Source organism: Aotus nancymaae, unplaced genomic scaffold, assembly GCF_030222135.1.
Source record: "Aotus nancymaae isolate 86718 unplaced genomic scaffold, 86718_ANA_hifiasm-v0.15.2.pri h1tg000032l_0, whole genome shotgun sequence".
Lineage (NCBI taxonomy): Eukaryota > Metazoa > Chordata > Mammalia > Primates > Aotidae > Aotus > Aotus nancymaae.
In genome coordinates this window covers 10,472,604-10,480,326 of record NW_026988445.1, presented here as the reverse complement: position 1 = coordinate 10,480,326, position 7,723 = coordinate 10,472,604, and the positions used below count along the sequence as shown (strand labels likewise).

Sequence of the window (7,723 nt, the reverse complement as noted above, 5' to 3'; positions counted from 1 at the left end):
CTGACACATATCCTTTGATATCCTGGATGTTTGTTTGACATTAGGAAATCTAGCATGGTATACCACACTTGCTTAAGAAGCATATTTCACCCTCCTGCCTCATCCCAGTTCTAAGAGGAAGCCTGTGACAAGCTTTCAAGGAAAGACTGTTTAACTGTGTTATCTCCTTTCCCCAGCCCAAAGGTCTTGAAGTGAACAAGAGCAAGTTCAGTTCTATACCTCCAGCACTTCCTGTCGTAATTGCCTGACAGGTTCTTCCTGTATAGTGCACAGGCAAAACCAATTCACGGAGAGCACAGTATTGCAGTAGAGATAGAGTTTAATAACACAAAGCCTGCCAAGTAGAAGGACTGGAATTATTACTCAAATCAGTCTCAGAGAACTCAGAGGCTGGAGTTTTTATGGATAGTTTGGTAGGAGAGGGGCTAGGGAATGTATGCTGCTGCTTGGTTGAGGATGAAATCATAGCGGTGTGAGGAACAGTCCTTGTGCGCTGAGTCTGCCTCTGAATTGGGGCCACAGGACCTGTTGAGTCATGAATCACAAATCTGGATAGGGTTAGTTGGTTGCCAGAATGCAACCATCTGAAAAACATCTCAAAAGACCAATCTTAGGTGCTACAATAGTGATGTTATCTATAGGAGCAATTGGAGAAGTCACAAATCTTGTGACCTCTGACCACATGACTCCTGAGCAGAAACTCTGCCAACATTTTAGCAGAATTCAGACCCCTCCCATAATCTAGTGGCCTTTCATCAGTTTTACAAAGGCAGCTTCAGTCCCTGAGCAAGGAGGGAGTTAATTTTAGGGAGGGACTATTATCATTCTTCCTTCAAAGTTAAACTATAAACTAAATTCCTTCCATGGTTAGCTTGGCATATGTCAGGAATGAGTGAGGACAGCCAGCCCGTGAGGCTAGGAGCAAGAGGGAGTCTGCCATGCCAGGCTTCTCTCACCATCATCATCTTTGCAAAGGAAGTTTCACTGTTTGGCTTATCATGCACATAGTGTAATAAACTTAACTACATTTTATTTGAATACCTGCTATGTGCCAAGCTTATAACTTATCTTGAAACCTCAAAGCCCTGCTCTCTCTGTTGCCATATAACCTCCATTGAAGATGAGAAAAGTGAAGCTTTGTGAGGTTAAGTGACTGGATCACAGTGCAGTGAGGGAACAGGGAACAGTTCAGCTGGACTAGAACCAATGCCCCTTTGCAATCTGCTGTGCACCTGCCTTCATGGAGGCCCTCAATGAAGGATTGTGACTTTTGAACAATGTATTTGAGGGATGAAGAACTAAGAGAGGAAATGGTCCCTATTTTCATGAAGTTCTTCATATTATGCAAAACATCCAGAAGAGTGTAGGCAATTTGGTTTAAGGGAACAAAAGCATAAAATACCAGGGTTATTAACTTTTTTTAAAAAATATATATTTTATTGCATTTTAGGTTTTGGGGTACAAGTGAAGAACATGCAAGATTGTTGCATAGGTACATACATGGCAATGTGGTTTGCTACCTTCCTCCCCATCACCTATATCTGGCATTTCTCCCCATGTTATCCCTCCCTAACTCCCCACCCCCGACTGTCCCTCCCCTATTTCCCCCCAACAGACCCCAGTGTGTAGTGCTCCCCTCCCTGTGTCCGTGTGTTCTCATTGTTCAACACCTGCCTATGAGTGAGAACATGTAGTGTTTGATTTTCTGTTCTTGTGTCAGTTTGCTGAGAATGATGGTTTCCAGGTTCATCCATGTCCCTACAAAGGACACGAACTCATTGTTTTTTATGGCTGCATAATATTCCATGGTGTATATGTGCCACATTTTCCCTGTCCAGTCTATCATCGATGAGCATTTGGGTTGGTTCCAAGTCTTTGCTATTGTAAACAGTGCTGCAATGAACATTCGTGTGCATGTGTCCTTATAATAGAACAATTTATAATCCTTTGGATATATACCCAGTAATGGGATTGCTGGGTCAAATGGAATTTCTATTTCTAGGTCCTTGAGGAATTGCCACACTGTCTTCCACAATGGTTGAACTAATTTACACTCCCACCAACAGTGTAAAAGTGTTCCTATTTCTCCACATCCTCTCCAGCATCTGTTGTCTCCAGATTTTTTAATGATTGCCATTCTAATTGGTGTGAGATGGTATCTCAATGTAGTTTTGATCTGCATTTCTCTAATGACCAGTGATGATAAGCATTTTGTCATATGTTTGTTGGCCTCATATATGTGTTCTTTTGTAAAGTGTCTGTTCATATCCTTCGCCCACTTTTGAATGGGCTTGTTTTTTTCTTGTAAATCTGTTTTAGTTCTTTGAAGATTCTGGATATCAGCCCTTTGTCAGATGGGTAGATTGCAAAAATTTTTTCCCATTCCATTGGTTGTCGATTCACTCTAATTACTGTTTCTTTTGCTGTGCAGAAGCTTTGGAGTTTGATTAGGTTCCATTTGTCTATTTTGGCTTTTGTTGCCAATGTTTTTGGTGTTTTAGTCATGAAGTCCTTGCCTATGCCTATGTCCTGAATGGTTTTGCCTAGATTTTCTTCTAGGGGTTTTATGGTGTTAGGTCTTATGTTTAAGTCTTTAATCCATCTGGAGTTAATTTTAGTGTAAGGTGTCAGGAAGGGGTCCAGTTTCTGCTTTCTGCACATAGCTATCCAGTTTTCCCAACACCATTTATTAAACAGGGAATCCTTTCCCCATTGCTTGTTTTTGTCAGGTTTGTCAAAGATCAGATGGTTGTAGATGTGTGGTGTTGCCTCCGAGGCCTCTGTTCTGTTCCATTGGTCTATATCTCTGTTTTGGTACCAGTACCATGCTGTTTTGATTACTGTAGCCTTGTAGTATAGTTTGATGTCCGGTAGTATGATGCCTCCAGCTTTGTTCTTTTTGCTTAGAATTGACTTGGGTATGTGGGCTCTCTTTTGGTTCCATATGAAGTTTAAGGTGGTTTTTTCCAGTTCTGTGAAGAAGGTCATTGGTAGCTTGATGGGGATAGTGTTGAATCTGTAAATTACTTTGGTCAGTATGGCCATTTTCATGATAATGATTCTTCCTAACCATGAGCATGGAATGTTTCTCCATCTGTTTGTGTCCTCTCTTATTTTGTTGAGCAGTGGTTTGTAGTTCTCCTTGAAGAGGTCCTTTACATTCTTTGTCTTCCTAGATATTTTATTTTCTTTGTAGCAATTGTGAATGGCAGTTTGTTCTTGGTTTGGCTGTCTTTAAGTCTGTTATTGGTGTATAGGAATGCTTGTGAGTTTTGCACATTGATTTTGTATACTGAGACTGCTGAAGTTGCTTATCAGTTTCAGGAGATTTTGGGCTGAGGGGTTATTAACTTTTAAGGTCATATGATCACTGTTTTAGATGGGGTTGGACATACTCTGGATAGATATATTTTTTAAAAGACTTCCATAGAAGCAGGTGCTATCTTTTTACTTTAGGTAACCTTACCTAACAGGAATCCATCAAACCTCTCTGCTTCTTTTTCTCTTGTTCTGTCTTTATGGAAGATGCTAAACACTAGTCATTGTTTTCTGCAGATCATTTTTTTGGTCATCTTTAAGTCTTCTTCCTTCATCTTTCTCATACAGTTTTTCCCTTGCCTACCTTTGTAGCTCTTATGAATACTCTCTAGGATTGAAATAAACTTCAGATTCTAACCAACTTGATATTTCACACTTTTAGCTTCTTTTCGGATGAAGACAGTAACATAAAGATGGAGGGGATTAACTCAGCATTATTTGTACAAAGAGCTGAAAACCCCAGGCCAGTTCAAGGAGATTGGATCTAACTTCTGGACTAAATGTTTGAGCCCACTCTGCTTTCTTAGATCATATGGTCTTTCTTCAAACACATGTGGCAAAAATATAATCTGGACTGGAAGTGTTTGAGCTGGGGTAAGTGCTCAAAATTCATGTATCAAAGGACTGCACACACCATATTCAAGGCATTTGGAACACTGTTTTGCATTGGAGGGTAGTGGTGGGTCTAGAACAGGAAACTGAATGGGATCTCTGAAACGTTGGAAAGGTGGGGAAGAGACAGAATTTTTCTGTAGCAAGTGGCTTTATTTTCTAAAAAGATGCCTGGTGATGCCGGTGAGCCTTCCTGGAAGGGTCTGGGACTCTCAGAAAACAATCTCTAGGGCATAGAAAAGCCAAAATGTATTCCTCTTCCTTACAGCCTAAGGTTTTGAAAAGTTTGGAAAGTTGAAAAATACTCACAGGCAGGTACTTGCTCTATCAGCTGGTGTCGGGGAAGGGGGAGGAATGATGACAACTGGCAATGACTGGAGGGAGGAGGGATTAGAGTGCTTCCAAAACTTCTCTTTCTTACTACTTTGTTACTTGATGACTGAGTAACTCAGAGTAGGTAGTCCTGATGCTGAGTTATTCAAGGATCTCAAATGGCTTTGCCAAGAGGCATTCAGTGTGTTAGTAAAGGGCCAGTATGTCCTCAGGGCACTGTGAGCACTTCACCTCCACAGCATTCCTAGCAGCAGATATCCTGACCACAGGCAGCCAAAACACCTAACAAAGTGTGAGGGTGTTGAGTGTGTTTTCCTAGAGCTGAAATATTGCAAGCCAGACCAGAAAGTTTTACAGTTGCATCACTCCCAAAGTGAACTCAGTTTAAGAAACACTTTCCCCGTAGTGAATCACACCCGTAATCCCAGCACTTTGGGAGGTCAGGCCACAGAGGGCAGATAACTTGAAGCCAGGAGTTCAAGACCAGTCTGGCCAACATGGTGAAATTCCATGACTACTAAAAATACAAAAAATTAGCTGAGCATGGTGGTGGGCGTCTGTAATCCCAGCTACTCAGGAGGCTGAGGCAGGAGAATTGCTTGAACCTGGGAGGCTGTGGTTTCAGTGAGCCGAGACAGTGCCACTGCACTCCACCCTGGGTGACAGAGGGAGCCTCCCTTTCAAAAAAAAAAAAAAAAAAAAGGGAAATACATTCCCTTGCTTTGTAGAGCTTGTTCTGAAAAGATTTAATTTTCTCTAAACAAAGGCTGAGCTTACTGCTTGTCGGCACTGTACTGGCTCCGGGGAAATCCAGAGATGAAAAAGACTTTCTCTGGCTATTACAGTTTACTTAGTGTGAGCCAGGTTACGAATTAACTTAAAGGCAAGGTCAGAGGACTCTGGCTCCCTAACCTGCACCATCTGACAGAAGGATAATGAGAGCTGCAGATGAGAGCCACAAATGTGATCTAAAATTTTCTAGTAGCCACATTAAAAAACAGATACAGTTAATTGTAATTATATTATATTTTATATAATCCAATATATCCAAAATATTATTTCAACATGTAAAATTAAAAAATTACTAGTGAGATGGCTTGCATCCTGTTTTGGTTCCAAGTCTTTAAAATCCCATGTGTATTTACTCTTTCAGATCATCTCCATTTGGACTAGCCACATTTCAGGCACCCAGCGGTCACATGAGGCTTGTGGTTTCCTTACACACAGTCCTTTATCAAGCTCTGATCCTCAGATCTGGGAAAAGAAATCCTGGGTTGGAAAAAATTCATGCGTTCAGAAAAAATGCTCTTGGCACTTTCTCTGGTGACTCTGTAGTCACGCGGCATTGAGGAACTCAGGGAAAAAAATCGAGAGTCAGAAAGGCTGCAAACACTGGATCCCCAAACAGCCCGGGGCTATTTATTTTTGGGAGTCGCCTCGGAAGGGGCAGGACCTTGGAGCCAGGCCGGGCTGTGGGGCCTTGGCTGCCACGTGTCAGCCACAAAACCGGCTTGCGTCTGGGCCACGCTGGCCGTGCTCTCGGCCAGGCAGGGCGTGGAGAAGCGCAGCTGCCGGCCTCGGGGAAGGCGATGGGGAGCGGTGCCACAGCGCCGCCCGCCGGCCGCATGCCGTAACTGCAGGCGCGGCGCTGCCTCGGCCCGTTATGCTCGCCAGCTGCCCAGTTCACGGCCAGGGCCGCCGCCTCCACTTCGTTTTAATTCAGGGAACGGTGCTTGTGTGCAGGGCGTTGCATACAAGCCCGTGGAGTTTCAAGCCTCCATTTCCGGTGCTCCGGCCTGCAGGTCCGGGTAATACTGGGGCTGCCGGGCCAGTTTCCCCTCCTCCTGCCCTTGCCTGATTCTTGTTGGGTGGGGGGGTGAGGGGGGGAGTCCAGGATTTTCTCTTCCGGGTCACTTCTAAGGCACATTAAGGATGCTCATCATCTGCATTTCAGGGGAACTAATGTTTAACTCTGCAGAAATAACGTTTTCGGAAATCACATTTTCCGTTTTGCAGTCTCTATTCTGTATTTAAATACTTTGAATTAGAATAAAAACAAGTTAATACGAGGCCCCAGCGAGGATCGAACTCGCGACCCCTGGTTTACAAGACCAGTGCTCTAACCACTGAGCTATGGAGCCCACGTGCAACCAAGCTTCCTAGAATTCTCAGATCTTACCAACAACACTGCTTTACCTGGCGATCTGAGAATTTGACCCCATGCATCTATTATCAATGGTAATTATAAAGACTGTGAAATGCCAAAGAAAAATGCTTACATGATAAGTGGAAAACACTGAAGCCTCAAATCGTATGTTTGTGATGACAATACACTAAATCATACCTAAATTATTCATACAGAGGGGCTGGGAGGGAAAGCGCAAAAATGAAATCGTGTTCTGGTCATATTATCAGTGGTATGTTTCCTCTTAATTAATCTTTCAATCTTGCTTCCTTGATAAATTGTATCAAGTTTGGTATTTTCAGGGAGGTGGGAAGTTATGGGGGTGTCTTTGTTCTCATAAACTAAGTTATTAATTTTGGATGAATTAATTGTGTCAACACATATTTATTGAGTACTCAAATAATGCTAGATGAGGCAGAGTGAACAAGCAAAGCTCTGCCTCTGCTTTTTTTTGAGTCGGAGTCTCGCATTGTTGCCTGGGCTGGAGTGCAGTGGAGCTATCTCGGCTCACTGCAACCTCCGCCTCCTAGTTTCAAGAGATTCTCCTGCCTCAGCTTTCCGAGTAGCTGGGATTACAGGCGCTCGCCGCCAGCTTTTTTTTTTGTATTTTTAGTAGAGATGGGGTTTCACTATGTGGGCCAGGCTGGCCTTGAGCTCCTGACCTCGCGATCCACTCGCCTTGGCCTCTCAGAGTGCTGGGATTACAGGCGTGAGCCACTGCACCCGGCCCCTGCTCTTTTTTTAATGGTTGGGATCATTATGCTTCATTCCCTTTTGGTTAATGAACCATTTACTGAAGGAATGAAGTCATGGCCACAACATGATCCGTTACCGCGTGAAAGAGAGAATGAAGATCTTGCTCACCAAGTGGGCTGCAGCCTCTCTCCCTCATCTCCAAGTGTCTGCTTACATCCACTCTCTCAATGAGAGCTGTCCTGATCCCCTAAAGCGACACCATCCTCCTCATCCTGCTCTTTTTACTCCATACTGCTTAAACTTCTTTTGCAGTAGATAATGTGGTTATTGTTTTTTATTCTTCGTCTCTCTCTCCCTGTCAGAATACCAGCTCTTCGAGGGCAGGGGCTTTGATCTGTTTTATTCACTGTTGTCTTCCCAACACTTAGAATAGTGTCTGGCTCATAGTAGATGCTCAACAAATGTTGAAATAAATGACATCTCTGATGATGTTCATTTAGTAAATTAAGAGAAAAGAGAAATCGGGGCAGTGCTTTGGGAGCTGTCTTCTCGTTTTGCCTTACTTTCTGCTGCCTCTGT

The 7,723-nt window shown here is 43.3% G+C and overlaps 1 non-coding gene across 1 annotated transcript; it reads right to left on the bottom strand.

The window, feature by feature from the left end:
* Positions 1–6,331: 6,331 nt before the first annotated feature.
* On the bottom strand, positions 6,332–6,404 carry TRNAT-UGU (transfer RNA threonine (anticodon UGU)). The gene has a single exon. It is a non-coding gene; the product is annotated as a tRNA-Thr (tRNA).
* Between the last annotated feature and the right edge of the window lie 1,319 nt (positions 6,405–7,723).